This window comes from Schistocerca gregaria, chromosome 2, assembly GCF_023897955.1.
Source record: "Schistocerca gregaria isolate iqSchGreg1 chromosome 2, iqSchGreg1.2, whole genome shotgun sequence".
NCBI classification, from domain to species: Eukaryota; Metazoa; Arthropoda; class Insecta; order Orthoptera; family Acrididae; genus Schistocerca; species Schistocerca gregaria.
This window is the reverse complement of record NC_064921.1, coordinates 128,865,547-128,885,587: the sequence shown is the minus strand read 5'-3', so window position 1 is coordinate 128,885,587 and position 20,041 is coordinate 128,865,547. Positions and strand designations below refer to the sequence as shown.

Sequence of the window (20,041 nt, the reverse complement as noted above, 5' to 3'; positions counted from 1 at the left end):
AATTGTTAGGATGTACTAATTCTGCCTCCACAACATGTACGTCACCATAGTTCGCACCCACTTCTTAGAACTTATCCAGTGTAGTATTTCCTTGTTGAAGAGTCACTGTAATCTTCCCTTTCCTAGAAATTGTTGTATGGAATTCCAGAATAAGTTGTTTACACCCAAGTAGAGGGTGTATCGTAAATCGTCAGATGCCATGTACGAATAATTTCTCAATCACGGATTATTTGCCTTGATGTACCCAAATATACATTAACAAAGTCCCCCACGATTACAACATTGAGAAACTATCAGCATATCAACTTCAGTCAGCTGTTCAATGCTGATACATGTCCTTTCTAATAATGTGTCCCAGTTAATCCAGGCATGATATAATAGCAGGCAGGATCCAGAGCGTACGTGTACATGTTTACGCTCTGCAATTTTTCGAAAATACCCACGAGCAACCATGCGTCTGTACCCATGTACAATCTAACATGTTCCCCTAAACTCAGGGTAGCCAACGCCTACTAAACATTTCCCACATACCAACATCCGTTATATCAGTGCCTGTAAATTTATCGCTGAATGTTGCTATGCCAGTGTGTTTTTATTGAGTCTCCCTTTCGAATCCAGGTAGCATCTCTAGTGATGTGCACGTTCTCCTGACACATTATCTTGACAAGTTTTTGAAGAGGTACATGCATAAAATGTAGAGAATCCTGGAAGTGGAGCATAGCGTTTCTGCGGACTCGTTTGGAGAATGAGATGTATTTTTCAATGGTATCACGCAGGTCACTAACCTCATCACTTCTCAAAAAGAAATAGCTGAAGTGCTCAAAAAGGAAGTGGGTATCATACCAACCCAAATTGTAAAAGTAAACGGGCATGTGTCGTGGCAGTTGGTATTTCAAGTTGCATGCATTATGCGCTTCACTGTGGAACTTCACTGTCAGATGACAGTGGTACCAGGGAAGGTGAAATTGTTGTACAACTGCTGAACGCTAGTGAGACTAAGGCTCAGGACGCACCATGGCAGGTTGGGCAGAGGTAACCTGTATGGGATAGTTCAGGTAAAAAGGTGAGCAGATTCGTCAGAAATGAGCAAATTCCAAAACCGTGAATCTGGATGGCTGTTTCTCGCATGGCCTTTGTGTAGGAGGTGCACCAAAAATGGCAGAGTGACAGACAAGCCGATGAATGGTTTCTTACAACTCTTTGAAAATCTGTAATAGTTTACAGTTAAGCATTGAAGCACAGCTGAATACATTCGCGATCTTGGGAGGATGAGGCGCATTCGAGGACACAAAATGTTTTCAATATCTTTAAGAGTACAGACAGTATTTGACAGAGACTAAACATTTTCACACTGAACTTCTGAATTAATAACTTTTAGCTGTTTTGGTGTGACTACATCAAACAATACGTCAGATGATAGCATTGCATGGTCGCTGACATCCGTAAAAGCCCCTCATTTTCCTTGACTTAAGACGTCTTTTATATCTTTTTTTAAATTATGTAAATATTTCACAGAACATTTTATTCTCCCCAGTTACACAGAAAATTAATACAGCATGAATAGCTTACATATTGTCATACTTGTCCAGTCATTTAATGACCAATTTACTATTTTGCCATGAACTTTTATTTAAATGGTGATTGTAAGTGCTGATAAAGAACGATGGTAAATTAAGAAGTGCGCAAACACTTGCGTTATCTGACACCAAAAAGTGGCAATAACGTTCTTGACAAGTAGGCTAAACATATTTAATAAATATATTTAACAACAATCTGTTGTTATTTATTATGAATGCATTTGTGCAAGAATCTTGGCTTATTTATTTATGAAAAAACCATGATTTATAATTACTATGAATGATCTGAGTGTTGTCGAATATTTATAACATTTCTTTATTGCAATATTGTTGTAATATTAAACATAGCTACGATTCTGCAACTGTATAAATTTGAAGAGGTTGAAAAAATCAGCCAAGTAGTTGCAAACTTTGTCCTAAACACGTATGCAAAAGGTGACAAACAATATCAGTAAAAGATAAATATTTGAGAGGTGGTAAATTATATCAGTCCAAGTTGAGTGGTTCTTGTCATATGCAAAATCGATGTAGAAACTAGAAACATCACATGCCATGGCTTAAGACAGCAGAAGCTTACATTAAGCGTCTGTCCGAACAGATGCACAAATGTATTCGCCACTGGTAAAGGCTCTTCTCTACATAAAGTTATGGCAGGAGTCCAAAGAATGAAATATTTGCATGACGTAAGTATTCACCATGCCAGAGACAAAGTTCAACTGTATGAAGGTACAGGCTCATGGGATGTAGAGGGCGCTAAATACATACGCGTAAAAACTACGCCTTGCTCGTGTTAGGTAGAAACATTTTATATTAAAGTAAGAACGAAAAATTCTTCTACAAGCCTACTAATAATCCAATAAATCTAGACGTACAGATTACGAAGAAGATATCTAGTAGATTTACTGACAGAGAATACTAAAATTCAGCGTGCATTGTTACCAATATATGGGGAAAGAAGAGCAAATACGAGATAAAACAACGTCACTAAAAGGAGAAACCAAATATGAGCTAAAACAGCGTCAGTAAAAAGAAAAACGCTACGTAATCCTAACCTATAAAAGAAAAATTGAAATGCACTGGGCCGTGTGCACATGCGAGTAAGGACTGCGTGTTGCTGGTGTTAAGTAAAGTAATTTCACATTAAAGCAAAATGACAATCTCTTGTGGAAGACCAGTAATAGATGCAATAATTCTTGAGGTATACATTATACACAAAATTATCTGTAAAAAATTTTTGTAGCAGAGTGATACTTCTCGTAAATTTAACGTGCAGAAGATAATAATTCCATTATAAAAGATTAGTTCTGCTACAAACAATTTTTTCGAAATCATACTGCAGAAGAATGTGCTGAAAAGGCCACGATAAATGAAACCCAGCGATGTGAAATGTAAGTAGCTCAAAAGTATAGAAAAGATATTTTGAGGAAACGACATATTGGCCGATGTTAGAGGAGATCGGTAAAAACGTATTATGTGACCGTAAGCAGCAGTTTAAAGCCGCCAAGAAAGTGTTTCCTCGCGAGCTGCAACTGATCGTTCAAAATTTTACCGTCTTTCTCAGCAAGATGTTTATAAATTTCAAGTTCTTTTAATATATCCAACTTCCAGCCTTTTATTTTCTTACGTAAAATTAGGGTTTCTTATAATTCCCTCGGAGAAGGGTCTGAAATAATTAAATGTTCAGCAAAAGAAGAATTATGAACATTTCCCCCTTTCTTACCTAATAGGTGTTCCTTATATCTGGCTTTAATAGCCCTACCAGTCTGTCTATATAATAACTAGGACAATTTTTACACTGGACTCGCACTCGGGAGGACGATGGTTCAATTCCGTGTCTACCCATCGTGATTTTGGTTTTCCATGGTTTCCTAAATCGCTCCAGACAAATACTGGGGTGGTTCCTTTGACAGGGCGTGACAGACTTCCTTCCCCGACCTTCTCTAATCCACTGTTTGGTATCTTCCCACAAACAACCCAACCGAACAATATTTACAGACGATTTTATGAACACCTGAATTTGTTAAAAGATCTTTCTTAGTTTTTAATATACGTACAGAATTTTCCTTGAAAGTACTGTTAGTAGAGAAGGTAACTTTAGACGCGTATTTTCTAGTCAGAAGACAGCCAATCCTGCAAGACAAAGAAAATATAGGTCACCATTTACATTTTTAATCTCTTTTGTAAATTTAATTTTCTGATGGAAGCTGTTAAAGGTATTGAATAATGAATCTAATTCTTGGTCAGTACCATCAAATGAAAAATTAAGTCGCCTACATAATGCATATAAGGCTGTAGTTCACTCATTAATCCTGCTTTGATTTTGAAGAAGCCATCTTGAACGTAGTTTATGAAAAAGGCAGCTAGGATGCCAGCTAAGGGATTGCCCATCGCAAGGCGAAAGAATTGAACATACAGTTTACTGTTAAAAGTAAAATAATCGTATTTGAAAATTATCTTTAACAACCTCGTCATTTCTGTAATATGTATCTAAGTTAACTTTTTTGTGGAGTAATAAGTTCTTTTCAGTGATTTCAGTTGTCACGTCAATAGCGACGTTCGTATAAGGGCTTGTAATGTCAATGCGCAACAACGTAGTATGAGGAGTGCACTTGAGCGTATTCACTTTACTAATCAGATCCTGCCTATTTTTAACGGAAAGATTACTGTCAAAAGCAAACGGCTCCTTGAGTTTATTTTGTAAGTACCTAGGTAACTTGTGGTGAGCACTCCCTATACTATTTTTGATTGGTGTGGTTCTTATGAAGCTGAATCTGGCTTCTTAAAATGGGTGGCTTTGAATTCATGTTTACCAACAATTTTTTCTGAATTTTCCTGAACATGCTTTCAGTATTATTTAAACAGTTTCCACTTCCTTTTTGCAGGTTAGAGTGGGATCTGTACTATTTTTGGTGATGCCATTTACCTCAAATTAATTGCAAAGTTTTATCTACATACTCATTTTTGTACGCCATGAAAACTGTTTAAATTTACGATTAACGTTATTAAGCACTCTCCTTTCTTTATTGCAAATGTTACTCATAGCTACCATTTCTTTTCCATAATTTTGTTACATTCGTGGGATATCCTAAATCGTTGGGCCTTATCTGCTTTAGCAATGTCTAGACCAATTTTAAGGTCTACCATAAAGTTGTCTATTACCATAGATTCACTAACCCTAGTACATTGTACTTTAAACCTTTTTGTAAAATTAGGCCTTCTTCCTCTGGAAAATTAACTTCTGTTTATTTGAAGACGAGAAAACTTAAGAACGATTTATTTTTGGTGGGGCCTATCTTCAGCCAGTAGCAAAACACTAGGCAGTGAAGTAGAACTGGGACTTTTCGAATGAAGAGTTCAAGGGAGCGATTCTGGATACTGAGTTGTTCGTTCTAGAAGAATGCAAACCATCCTATGAAAACATGTGACATTCGTTCATGTCAGTGATAGAATCTTGACAGTGGAGGGTCACTATTATAGTTTAATTTCTCTAACATTTTCTGCTTGTATTAAATAACAGTATGAGTTTCTACTCATTACATCAAGTGCGTTAATTTTTAAATCATATTGTTAGACCGTGAACTGTTTTGAGCCAGTGAATATTTCATGAATTGTGATTACAAATTGGACTTTCTTTTCACACCTCTTTGATGACTATTTAATTTGGAGATTTTGCCACCATTCTCGCAGAGCTCTCAACGTATAATGAATTTTAATTGAATGTCATAAGACCACTTCCCTTTTATCTGAGATGTCCTTTCTTTTTTAGCCGACCGTAGTGACCGCTACGGTCAAAGGTTCGAATCCTGCCTCGGGCATAAATGTGTGTGATGTCCTTAGGTTAGTTAGGTTTAAGTAGTTCTAAGTTCTAGGGGACTGATGACCTCAGAAGTTGAGTCCCATAGTGCTCAGAGCCATTTTAACCATTTTTTGTCCTTTTTTGAATACACATTTTTCAGTATAAATTTTCAGTCATTTACATCAATTACACACATTAGAATAGAACCCTTGTTATTAAATTATAATGAATAGATCTTTGACTGCTGGTTCAGAGGTGCAGGTTATTATTTCCACCGAATTAGCTGAATGGCAATAAAGCACTTATGCATGGCTCGACCCTATGACTGCATCAAGCTATTATCCGCAAACAGCACAGTGCATAGCTAAAGTACCTCAATTACAAGCAACTTCAGGTAAAGATACAACTGGTTTGCTTGTATGAGATGTTGTTTCGAAGAGAAAAAAACTAGTATTAACCATTAGGTAGCATTGCAACTGGAATCATATGAGTATACAACTTGATATGTACATGCACTTCGAACACGCCATTCTGTGAAGGTACTTGGGAGGCTGAGGAGTCACCTTCACAGTGTGCCATAGGAGCTAGGAGCAAACCTAAATTAACATATGTTAGAAAAGAAGCAGTGCTCCTGGTAGTGGACATTCTTAAACTTTAGGAACTTGTTTTTCTCAGTAAGCATTTTCAACATGTACTAATTTCTGGCGAGAGCAATCAGTTAGATACCTTGACAAATACTTGCTTGTAGTAAGTAGGCATCTAAACCAAAATGCTACTTATGAGCATCTTTACGTAACTTGGCAGAAAGAAGCAGGACTTGTCTTTGTATTGCTGTGTCTCACCCTGATGAAAAAACGATCTATGTGTATTGTGCACTGACTGGCTACTTTGCAAAAATATAGGGGTCTGACTAACTTATGTTACACATTGTTCTTTTTGTTCCTCACATAACGCTCTTTGTGTTCGTCTGGTTTGCTTTCATCTATTGCCAAGCGATAAACGTGTACTGAATTATCTGAATTATGCCTCTCATATTTTGGTAGGTCCTGGAGTCAACTGGGGAATAAGGAGCCACTTAAGTTATAATTCATACAAACATTAGAGTTTAATATGTACTTGTGTGATGTGCATCTTTCAAGTAATTGCTATTGCAAGACAGAAGTGACCATGCAAAACAGAATTCACCATCCTAGCAATATTTCGGATATTAATACATGCTTTTCTAGTGACAATATCTTGTGGACTGAAGTAAAACTGGACTCCCAGTTTATGGGATCATAGACATGCAACGACACATTGAAGTGGTGTACATGGCTGAATGCCTTAATGGGCCATATTTCCTGCATTCCGGAAAAATGATCCAGTGTGACAGTCGTTGAAAAGTTTTGAGCCAAACTGCAATTGCATCGACCACAATTTTACATAATTATACCCCAAATATACAGGCAATGATCTTTACTTCAACACCATCGCTACCACATTTTAGAGGGGTGTGTGAGCTCACAGCATAGAACTATACTATACTTAATGGCAGATTAGTGCAGATCGTTGGGAACTTCCCTCTCTAAAATGCGCTCAAATGCAACATGGATTTGGTAGGGTCTCAGTACCCTGCAATAGATTAGTCGATGTGGTCTTGTGAAATATGGTCCCTCAAAGCCACAACCACAGAGGAGTACAAAATCGGCATGTGGTTTGGCTGGTTCTCATTAACGGGACGGGCTGGAAGGCTGCAGCTATGTTCATGGCGATGTAGAGATGGTCCAGGACGATGCCAATATGGCGCTCACAGTATCAAACACAATGGGGCTGACAGTCTGTAGCAGGATGAAGGGTTAAAGTGAGACAAACGAGGCACTGTTGGACATGGCGAATACATCACAGACAGACTGGTCTATAGTAAAAGCACATTCAACGGGTCTGGTCATGGTATTGTTGGCAGAAGTCTGCCTCCAGACAGTTCCTGTACTTCCGCAAAGGAAAATCAGGAAACTATATTTATAAGTAGCTTGTACGTAACTATTCTGAAAACATACATTCTATTCAGATGTCTATAATGATAATGATTGTACTCACGCTAACAATCATCAGCCTCATGACTGGTAAAATATACATGACTGGTAAAATATCTCGTTATGTAGTGGCGTAATGCCCTTAGCAGTCTTTCCATATCATTGTCATTATCCTTTTCAATGTTGTCATCGAGTGCACACCAACAAACAAACACCTGTGCAATGCATGCAAGCATGTAAATTATTATCATCGTAGAAGAGAAACAATAGTTAGGTACTGCTACTTACATATAAGCCCTCTGACAATTTGCACCATTCCCGATAAACTCGCACTGGAAAAAGCCATGGGTCATTCAGGTTAACTCCACAACTGTGCTGACGATTCAACAACCCATGGCCATACCGTCATCGACAGCACCTAGAGAGAAACAAGAATATCTCGTTATTAATGCATGCAAGCACATGTTAATATTATAGAAGAAATAGCACTTGCTACATATGTATTCATATTCATTCGTTAATGGTGGGAATATGTAAAACACCGACAGGAAGAAGATGCTGTGATGCAAATGATTAGCTTTTTAGAGCATTCACACAAGGTTGGCACCGGTGACGACACCTTCAACGCGATATGTGGAGATATGCTCAGAGATTTGTGTCATTATCATATACCTTATAACACACGTCTATAAAATTGTGCAAGTCTCCCAGAAACAAATGACAGCATCCTATTAGAATCGCGTGTATGTTTATCTATATTTGAATTACTAACACCAGTTATATAGCCAAATTTCTATAGACTGAGTCAAGCCCGTGGAACTAATGCTTCAGGCGTGATCAGTGCTCTGTGTTTCTATGAAAGCAGGCCACAGGTGTACAAAAATGAGAGAAGATATATTTGTAGGCCCTCAAATAAGCAATATCATTATCGACAGCTACTTCCAAACTTTACTGACTGATCCTGAAAGACATGGACGAGTACGATTCAAGGTAGTCGTAAACTGTCTTGGATGTAATGCAGGAGTCTGACAGTGCTCAGTGACAGCTGCATTGTAACATATCAAACAAAATTCTCGTCCTCGATTCACAGCCTGGCTTCTGACCCATAAATCTAACAATCGAAGGCCACGATTTTGGGATGACAGATTAATTCAATCTTTCCACACCTTTAGTAGGATATTAAAACAACATAATATGCAAGTAGTAAGGTGCGTTAATCTGGCGATTCCTTGAAAATCACAACAGGAGTTTCTGTTACGTAACTGATGTATCCGTAGGAAGTCCCTTCTTACTGCCGGCTCCTTCGCACGCATACACCTAACACATAATAACCGCGTAAAAGTTCTGTTGCCAATTTCTCTGAATTGCCAGACTAGTGCACCTTACTATTTTCACATGATGTTGTTTTAATGGCCTGCTAAAGGTGTACAATGTTTGGTGTAAGTCCGTGATCGCAACGTCGTGGCCTCCGCTTGTGAGTTCTGTCATCAATGACCATGGTGAGCGTTTCCATCTGGATCTTCGGGGAGGTTTATTAAGTGCAGTCTGTTGCCCGAATACTGCTGAACGCTTCTGCCCAAAGTGCACAGCCAATACATTCGAACGAAACACCCCTTAGAGTAAAGGAGGATAATCCATACGACTATATAGTTATTTTTTATGTATTTTGTATGAAGCAACGTATATTAGTTCTCCATTTATGATTTTGTGAAAATACTTGTTGCTTGTCGTTTGCCTTGATGTAACTCTACATGGGAGGCAGATATCGCACTTCTCAAGGTGAAAGAAAGAGGGAAATTTTTTCTGTATTATAAATGAGCATGTCTCAGTTGATTTAGAAAGAGTACTGTATCCCAATATATCCTTAGATTGTCTTTCTTTATTTCTCAGTGTATTTACCGCCATCTGCATCTTATGATTCAACATAATTTGCTCTTGAGTGTGTCATGTGACGGAGGGCCCTGATATCTGGGTATCTGGCCAAGTATTTTACAGTTCCCAGCAACTGCCCTAGACTGTTGCAGAACAAATTAATTGGGGAAGCGAAATATGCCCGAAATCGGCTGCTGCAGAAATTTAATTACTTCATGCATTCTCTGTCCAGAGAGCTACGTGTAAGCAGACGACTGAAAACAGAGAATCAGAGAGAGAATAATATGATAGCTCTCAACCACAGCTTTTCCACAGTGCGCGTGAGAGAAAGCTGAATCTGCGTGCCATTCTGCAATAAAACGAGCAAACAGAAGCTGCAATAGTGGGAGGAGTAGGGGTGGCGGCTGTTGGCCGTACGCAGTAACGAATGAAAACGTGTGCAGTGGCATAAAATGCTGTGATGGGCAGTATATTGTTAGATGAGTGATATATTAGAACGCCTCATCCTCCTTTTTGTTACATTTATTCGTGTTAATGGGCATTACTGTGTTATACACTATTAGCCATTAAAATTGCTACACCGACAGGAAGAAGATGCTGTGATGCAAATGATTAGCTTTTCAGAACATTCACACAAGGTTGGCACCGGTGATGACACCTTCAACGCGCTGACATGAGGAAATGTTCCAACCGATTTCTCATACATGAACAGCAGTTGACCGGCGTTGCCAGGTGAAGCGTTGTTGTGATGCCTCGTGTAAGGAGGAGAAATGCGTACCATCACGTTTCCGACTTTGATAAAGGTCGGATTGTAGCCCACCGCGATTTCGGTTTATCGTATCGCGGCATTGCTGCTCGCGTTGGTCGAGATCCAATGACTGTTAGCAGAATATGGAATCGGTGGGTTCAGGAGGGTAATACGGAACGCCATCCTGGATCCCAACGGCCTCGTACCACTAGCAGTCGAGATGACAGGCATTTTATCCGCATGGCTGTAACGGATCGTGCAGCCACGTCTCGGTCACTGAGTCAACAGATGGGTACGTTTGCAAGACAACAACCATCTGCACAACGACGTTTGCAGCAGCGTGGACTATCAGCTCGGAGACCATGGCTGCGGTTACCCTTGACGCTGCATCACAGACAGGAGCGCCTGGGATGATGTACTCAACAACGAACCTGGATGCACGAATGGCAAAACATTTTTTAGGATGAATCCAGTTTCTGTTTACATCATGATGGTCGCTTCCGTGTTTGGCGACATCGCGGTGAACGCAAATTGGAAGCGTATAGTTCGTCATCGCCATACTGGCGTATCACCCGGTGTGATGGTATGGAGTGACATTGGTTACACGTCTCGGTGACCTCTTGTTCGCATTGGCGGCACTTTGAACAGTGGACGTTACATTTCAGATGTTTTACTACCCGTGGCTCTACCCTTCATTCGATCCCTGTAAAACCCTACATCTCAGCAGGATAATGCGCGACCGCATATTGCAGGTTCTATATGGGCCTTTCTGGATACAGAAAATGTTCGACTGCTGCCCTGGCCATCACATTCTCCAGATTTCTCACCAACTGAAAACGTCTGGTCAATGGTGGCCGAGCAACTGGCTCGTCACAATACACCAGTCACTACTCTTGATGAACTATGGTATCGTGTTGAAGCTGTACCTGTACACGCCATCCAAGCTCAGTTTGACTCAATGCCCAGGCGTATGAAGGCCGTTATTACGGCCAGAAGTGGTTGTTCTGGGTACTGATTTCTGAGGATCTATGCACCCAAATTGTGTGAAAATGTTATCACATGTCAGTTCCAGTTTAATATATTTGTCGAGCGAATACCCGTTTAACATCTGCATTTCTTCTTGGTGTAGCAATTTTAATGGCCAGTAGTGTACTTTCATGAGGTACCTATTAATATTGCCTATGATTTTGGCTACAGTACAGCCCCTAAAACGTATCTGACGTTGATGTAGTATTAATTCATTTAAGGACGAGGCTACAACTAGGCTGTGGCCGTGTTGAAGACTTTGTTTTCTCCCTACATCCCTGTGGATTAGATGTGTTTACAGTATTTTTGTGTACTTATGTACAAAAAAACGCAATTTGTTGTTTTACTATTTTTTTATTTCTTTTGTAGGTCTAATTTAGAAAAAGTGTTTAGACAAAGATAGTTTATGAAACGAACATAACAATATACGCTGAAGCGACAAAGAAACTGGTATAGGCATGCGTATACAAATACAGAGATTTCTAAACTGGCATAATACGGCGCGGCTGTCGGCAACGCCTGTATAAGACAACAAGTGTCTGGCGCAGTTGTTAGATGGGTTACTGCTGCTATAATTGCAGGTTATCAAGTTTAGTCTGAACATGGTATTATAATCGGGACAAGAACGAAAGGACACAGCATCTCCGAGGTAGTGATGAGATGGGGATTTTAAGACCGTTGCACGAGTGTATCGTGAGTATCAGGAATCCGGTAAAACATCAGATCTCCGGCATCACTGCAGCCGGAAAATGATTCTGCAGGAATGGCGCCAACGACGACTGAAGAGAATTGTGACAACAGTGCAACCCTTCCGCTGTAGATTTCAATGCAGGGCCATTAGCGTCCGAACCATTCAACGAAACATCACCGATATGGGCTTTCGAAGCCGAAGGTCCACTACTGTAACGTTGATGACTGGACAACGCTTTAAACCTCGCTTGGGTCCATCAACACCGACATTAGAGTGTCTATGACTGGAAACATATTTCCTGGTAGGACTAGTCTCGTTTCAAATTGTGTCGAGCCGATGGACGTGTACAGGTATGGAGATAACCTCATGAATCCATGGACCAGGTATGACGGGAGGGGAATGTTCAACCTGGTGGTGGCTCTGTAATGGTGTGTTACGTGTGCAGTTGACAGGTGATACGTACGTATGCTTCCTGTCTGGTCACCTGCCACAATTCACGTCCACTGTGCATTCCGACGGACTTGGACAGTTCCAGCAGGACAATGCATCACCCCACACGTCTAGAATCGTTACAGAGAGGTTTCAGGAACATTCTTCTAAGTTTAAACACTTTCGCTGGCCAGGAAACTCCACAGACATGAACATTATTGAGCATATCTGGGATTCCTTGGAACGTGCTTTATAGAAGAGATCTCCACTCCTTCGCATTCTTACGGTTTTATGGACGGGCCTGCAGGATAATGATGTCAGGTCCCTCCAGCACTACTTCAGACATCAGTCGAGTCCATGCCACGTCGTGTTGCAGCACTTCTGCGTACTCCTGAGGGTCCTACACGATATTAGGCAGGTGTACCAGTTTCTTTGGTTCTTCAGTGTAAATACAACATGTGATAGCACCGTTACAAATAGCTTTGCTTTAATAAGTAAATTTGGCAGATTTTGTTCTTAACTGTGTTGGACGCAGATACCTAGTTATTGGCTTCTGGAGTGAGATTCGTTAATTTCTCTTCTCTAAGACTGACCTGTGAGAGCGCGGTGACAGACCTGGATGGCCTCATCGCTAAGTATACGGACTAGCTCATGACTCCCTGCTGGGCTGCTGGTTCTCAGAAGTGTTACGGCAACACGCTGGCCAGTGTCCTTTGTCTGCAGGTCAGCATAGGCCTTGGAAGCTACAGCAGAGCGATCTCAGGGCCGCTGAGCATTGCTGGCGTGGCGATTCTGCGTTTCCTGCCAGCGGTTGCAAACAAACGTCACCGACATTTTGCCGTTTCCAGTGTACAAAGCTCCAGAATCGCACCGTTCAGATGGTCTCAGCCAATCTGAAGGATCTTCAGCATAGACCCTGGGGCGTGAACGTCTGAACAATGAGCGACACTGCATATACGGTTTACGAATGTTTGGCCCATGAAAAGGCATACTGTGAGCGTTACTGGAGAACTTTTGGAAGGCTTCCACTCCGTCTTGGCGTGTCTAGAGTAATTCTCGATCGCCACTGCCGATAAAGTTGTGAATCCTCCCCTCGAAGCTGCGAGGAACTCGAGTAAGTCGAGAGACGCTGCTGAAACACGTGACTGTGAGGTCATATCGAGAGACCCAGTAGCACCATGTCGCCAAATTGCGCAATTTTCACTGTACCTTTCGAGTAAGCGTCGTTTTGTAGCGCTAGTGCTGCCTTTGCTCTGAACAGTTTAGATATTTTCATGTGACGTAGTAACAGTTTTCATAGTTTTCGGATTTTTTCTTTTACAGTGTGCAGCGCGGTAAGTTGCTGATTTTGGAGTGAAATAAAAAAAATTAACACTTAAATACTTACATTTTTCTCGTATTGGACAATAATGGAAGTTTCTAATTACATGGTTTAAACAGTGTATCTGGCAAATGTCTACCTTCACAATCCACACTCTGCTGCAGTTGGTTTCTGAAATTCTCGTGCACTCTTTCAAGCAAGTCTTCTGGTATTCTCGCAATTTCAGCTTCAGTATTGTTTTGTAGCCCTTCCAGGGTGTTGGGACGGTTTCAGTACACCTTTGATTTCAGATAACCCTAAAGAAAAAAATCGCATGGGGCGAAGTCCGGTGATCGTGTGGACCAGTTGAGATCCCCCATCCCCGAGATAAGCCTTCCAGGGAATGTCAGCCTCAAAAAATTCATGGTAATGCCCGCTCTGTGTGCAGTGGCACCGTCTTTTTGAAACCACGTATCCTCTAATTGCATTGCCTCGAGAGCAGGCTGGAAGAACTCTTGCAGCATAGTAAAGTAACGATCCGAATTCACAGTTACAGCATGACGGTTTTCCCGTAAAAAGTAAGGGCGAATGATGCCTACTCGTGACATGGCGCCCACACAGTGACGCGATCTGGTTGCAAGCGCCTCCTGAGAATTTGCCTGGGGTTCATGTCGCTCCAGTGCTACATATTCTGTTTGTTTATACATCCACTGTGGTGGAAATGTGTCTCTTCAGAAAAGAACACGTTTGCGTCACACGGCATGGTTGCCAGAGCGTCTTCACAATATGTTCTTCCTATTACAAAAGTCCGTACTGACAACTACTGGACCAAGCACATTTTATACTGGTGAAAATTCAGTTCATTATAAAGACTCCGGTGGAGAGAACTTCTCGAAATGCCAAGAGCAAGTGCGTGTTTCCGAGCTGAGGGTTTCGGAGATTGCAGTAGTGCTGCTCTAGCACGTTCCACAATTTGTGGCGTTGTAACGCTTCTCTCAGGTTCTCCTCGTACGGATGTCATATACCATGTTTCCAGAATGAGATTTTCACTCTGCAGCGGAGTGTGCGCTGATATGAAACTTCCTGGCAGATTAAAACTGTGTGCCCGACCGAGACTCGAACTCGGGACCTTTGCCTTTCGCGGGCAAGTGCTCTACCAACTGAGCTACCGAAGCACGACTCACGTCCGATACTCACAGCTTTACTTCTGCCAGTATCCGTCTCCTACCTTCCAAACTTTACAGAAGCTCTTCTGCGAAACTTGCAGAACTAGCACTCCTGAAAGAAAGGATACTGCGGAGACATGGCTTAGCCACAGCCTGGGGGATGTTTCCAGAATGAGATTTTCACTCTGCAAAGGTCCCGAGTTCGAGTCTCGGTCGGGCACACAGTTTTAATCTGCCAGGAAGTTTCATATCAGCGCACACTCCGCTGCAGAGTGAAAATCTCATTCTGGAAACATCCCCCAGGCTGTGGCTAAGCCATGTCTCCGCAGTATCCTTTCTTTCAGGAGTGCTAGTTCTGCAAGTTTCGCAGAAGAGCTTCTGTAAAGTTTGGAAGGTAGGAGACGGATACTGGCAGAAGTAAAGCTGTGAGTACCGGACGTGAGTCGTGCTTCGGTAGCTCAGTTGGTAGAGCACTTGCCCGTGAAAGGCAAAGGTCCCGAGTTCGAGTCTCGGTCGGGCACACAGTTTTAATCTGCCAGGAAGTTTCATATACCATGTTGTTCTGAATGTATTTACACAGTTAAAAATCGATTGCCGTCCAGGAACATGTCAGCGTGGGGTACTGCAAATGGCAAACGAAAAGTATACTGCGCTGCAATAATCGAGTGTGAATTCGAGAAATACTCTTCAACATGAAATGAGCGCTCCTTACGTGTTGACTGTATTTTCGCAACTGAACAACACTTTAATAGAAACCTTCCCTCGGTCACTGTAAACTACATCCACTCTCCCCTCTGTTCGACCAACAGTGCCGCCACAACGTGAATTCTAGAAAAGTAATTTACTGGGCTCCACCCTGTGCTTGTACCGTAAAACCTTGCTTTTTGCCAGATGTCATAATTCTATGCCAACAGGAGATAGCTTATAAGTTTAGATTAGGGATTTTCCGAGTATCTGCCGGCCGTTGTGGCCGTGCGGTTCTAGGCGCTTCAGTCTGGAACCGCGAGACCGCTACGGTCGCAGGTTCGAATCCTGCCCCGGGCATGGATGTGTGTGATGTCCTTCGGTTTAAGTAGTTCTAAGTTCTAAGCGACTGATGACCTCAGATGTAAAGTCCCATAGTGCTATTTGAGCCATTTCTTTCCTTGTATCAGAATGTGTGACATTAATGACCGTAAATTTTGATTGCATTGACGTAGCAGCTTACATTATTTACACCGCCCTGGGCCCTGGGCCATACTAAGTGGCATAAAGTTCAACTTTACACGTCTGTCCCTTCGTAAGAAAATGCTTTCTCAACAGTCGGACGGACAGACAGCTAAGTGATCCTATAACGGTTCTGCTTTTACCGATTGGCGTACGGAACCATAAACGGTCTCCATATCAATGTTATTGGACGATTATTTCAACACAGTAACCGTTCATATTATTGCCAGAAATAGTTAATGAATTACTCTGGAGCAAAGAGCATTCCATTGGTTCGACCCTATTTGCATGGTTGGACAGCAACACTGTGGATCGAGTCCAGACGCGCAAAATGTATGGTGAATGGAGCACGTTATACGGTTCGCTCATACGAAAGAATTCTCGTTAGTACGATCTCATCTCTATTGAATTCGGTAGCCTCGTGGGTGCACTCATGGTCTCATTTCCATTTTTCTTCTTTTATTTTCCTGATTCGCTACGATAACAAGCTGCAACTTTCTGTCGCCGAATACTGAAGTGATAACTTGGCGCTGTTCGTACGGTAAGACGAGAAATATCATCCGATGTTGTTCGTGAGAAATTTTTAAATTGTTTATTGATTTATTTGCAACTCAAGTTTCGTATGACCAAATTAATGCAAATTAAGGAGCAAACCTCCATGGTCATTGAACGTGTCAGCACATGAAACTACAACATAGAAGTAATAACAGATTAAAATAAAATGTTTATCAACCCAAAAACAGTCTAGCCATAAGTTTAAGTAAACGCAGTCAACAATATAACATAAGAATGAGCTGATTTTTCAAGGGACTACTCAATAGAATAGGGGTGACCCATGAGGAGACTCTTCACCTTCGATTTGAAAGCGCGTGGATTATTGCTAAGATTTTTGTATTGTTGTGGTAGCTTGTTGAAAATGGATGCAGCAGTATACTGCACACTTTTCTCCACAGGAGTTAAGGAAGTCCGATCCCAATGTACATTGGATTCCGGCGGAGTATTAAGTGAGTGAAAGCTGCTTATTCTTGAGAATGAGCCGATATTTTTAACAAGAAATGACAGTAAGGAATATATATATTGAGAGGCCTATGTCAAAATAAAAAGACAAGGTGAATAGGGGTCAACAAGAGGTCCGCAAACTTACGCCACTTGTTGCCCTAACCGCTCGTTTCTGAGCCAAAATTATCCCTCTAAAATGAGAATAGTTACCCCAAAATATAAAACCGTACGACATAAGCGAATGAAAATAAGAAAAGTAGACTAATTTCCGTGTCGAACGATCACTTACTTCAGATACCGTTCGGATAGTAAAAATGGCAGCATTAAGTCAACGTGAGCTTTCCAGGACAGTTTACTATTTTTCTGAACACCTAGAAAATTGAACTGTTCATTTTCACTAATCATATGCCCATTCTGTGAAACTGAAACGTTGGGTTTTATTGAATTGTTTGTTAGAAACTGTAAAAACTGACTCTTACTGTGATTCAGTGTAAGTTTATTTTCTACAAGCCATGAACTTGTCATGAACTACACTATATGAAACCAAGCCAATGTCAGACGCAACATTCTTTATGGGCAAGCTAGTGTCATCAGCAAACAGAAATATTCTAGAGTTACCTGTACTATAAGAGGGCATATTATATATATAAACAATGATCCATGGAGCACCCCCTTTGTGACTGTACCCCACTCAGACACCACATCACAGCCATTCTCAACACTGAATAATTACTTTTTGCTGTGTGTTGTTAAAGTAAGATTTGAACCAATTGTGAGCTACTTCCCATATTCGGTAATGGTCCAACTTCTGGAGCAACATTTTGTGATCAACACAGTCAAACGCTTTACTTAAATCAAAGAATATGCCTAGCGTTCGAAACCTTTCATTTAACACATCCAGTACCTCACAGAGAAAGGAAAATGTAGCATTTTCACCTGTTGAACGACTTCTAAAGCCGAACTGTAAATTTGATAGAAAATTATGTGATGTAAAATGTTCAGTTATCCTTACGTACACAGACTTTTCAATGACCTTAGCAAACACTCATGGCATAGAAATAGTTGTAAAATTGTCTATACTTTTCTTTCTCTCTTTTTATAAAGCGGCTTTATTATTGAGTACTATAATCGTTCAGGAAACTGACCATTCCTAAAGGACGAATTACAGAACGGCTAACTACAGGGCTAACATGTGCAGTACAGTACTTTAATGTTCTGATAGGCACTGCATCACATCCATGATAGTCCTTACATTTCAGTGATTTAATTGTTTACTCAGTCTCCCCTTTGTCTATATTACAGAGGAGTATTTCAGACATCAATCTTGGAAAGGCATTTGCCAAGAGAGTTAAATGATTCCCAGTAGAAACTAAATTTTTATTTAATACACCAGCAATCTCAGAAAATGATTGTTAAATACAGTATATATATCTGATTTACAAATAACAGAAATATTTTTATTACGAACTGGCTTTGTATCGTCTAATTCGTGCTACTGACCAGATACTTTCTTCACAACTAACTATATAGTTTTAATTTTATCCAGTAAATTAGGTATTCTATTTGCGTACCACATACTCTTTGCCTTCCTAATAACATTTTTGAGTACCTTAGAATACTGTATGTAATGGTATACTGTAGCTTGATTGTATCTACTTCTAACATTTTGATATAATTCCCGATTTGTTCTACATGATATCCTTATCCCCTTTTACTGCTGGTACCCCGTTTAGAACGTTCTAATGGAAAGCAACTATCAAAGAGCGTGAGAAACGTGTTAAGGAAAGCATTATATTTGTCATCTATGTTATTGGAACTATAAACTTCCTGCCACTCTTGTTCCTTGATGGGGCTTTAAAAACTCTCTATTGCCATTGGATTAACTTCAATACATAGTTGGTACTAATATGTGACATTTGTTTGAGTATAAAAGCCCTTTAGTGTTAAAGTTTGTACATCATGGTCTGAAAGGCCATTCACCTTTTTGCTAACGGAATGCCCATCTAGTAATAAAGAATGAACAAAAATATTGCCTATGGCTGTGCTACTGTTCCCCTGTACCCTAGCTGGAAAAATCACAGACTACATCAGATCATGTACAATCGTGTACAATCATATATAAAATTAATGTTGAAATCACCACATATAACTAATTTCTGGTACTTCCTATAAAGTTTAATTAAGATTCCTCTTTAGCTTGAGCAGAAATGCTCTGAAGTCAGAGTTAGGGGACATGTAAACAACAAATATCAGGAGTTTAGTTTCAAAAAAATGGTTCAAATGGTTCTGAGCACTATGGGACTCAACATCTTACGTCATAAGTCCTCTAGAACTTAGAACTACTTAAACCTAACTAACCTAAGGACATCACACACACCCATGCCCGAGGCAGAATTCGAACCTGCGACCGTAGCAGTCTCGCGGTTCCGGACTGCAGCGCCAGAACCGCACGGCCACCGCGGCCGGCAGGAGTTTAGTTTCACTAAATTCAAAATTCAGAATCGGAGAGGAAAGGAATATGTGGAAAACACTGATAAGGAGAAGGGACAGGATGATAGGACACGTGCTAAGACATGAGGGAATGACTTCCATGGTACTAGAGGGAGGTGTAGAGGGCAAAAACTGTAGAGGAAGACAGAGATTGGAATACGTCAAGCAAATAACTGAGGACGTAGGTTGCAAGTGCATTCTGAGATGAAGAGGTTAGCACAGGAAATGAATTCGTGGCGGGCCTCATCAAACCAGTCAGTAGACTGACGAAAAAAAATAAAAATAAAATAAAATAAAATAAAAAATTTTTTAAAAAAATTAAAAAAATAAAATAAAAAATAAAAAAAAATTCAACTGCCCCTGCGCAACATTCAGTTATGTATTCAGTGAAGTGCCGTGATACGTCTATGGACTCAACAATTTCAGAGCCAACATCTACAAGCAGTTCACTAAGTTCGTCTCTAATTCCTATTGTTTTATGATGTAATATGCCCTTGTCTACTTGGTAACATAATGTCTTCGTTACTTGGCAGGTATAACTGTCAGCTGACTTCAGTCTAAAAAAGGTACAGCTGTAACACCAACTACTACAGGAATTTTTCCATAAGTGATCCCACCACCACCCACTACAATGTCGCCTATAGGTTTTGCCGGCCTCCCCTTCCCATATCTATTGAGGTGCAGGCTATGCCTAGTGAAACAAAATCTATTGATAGACTCAAGTGGCAC

General features: G+C 40.7%; 1 protein-coding gene and 1 non-coding gene across 2 annotated transcripts in view; both read left to right on the top strand.

Annotated features, from left to right (window-relative positions):
* LOC126336506 (neutral ceramidase-like) overlaps positions 1-20,041 on the top strand; it is a 313,334-nt gene that overhangs the window by 28,853 nt on the left and 264,440 nt on the right. The gene's annotated exons all lie outside the window — the stretch shown is intronic.
* Trnas-uga (transfer RNA serine (anticodon UGA)) lies at positions 15,064-15,138 on the top strand. Its single transcript has one exon. It is a non-coding gene; the product is annotated as a tRNA-Ser (tRNA).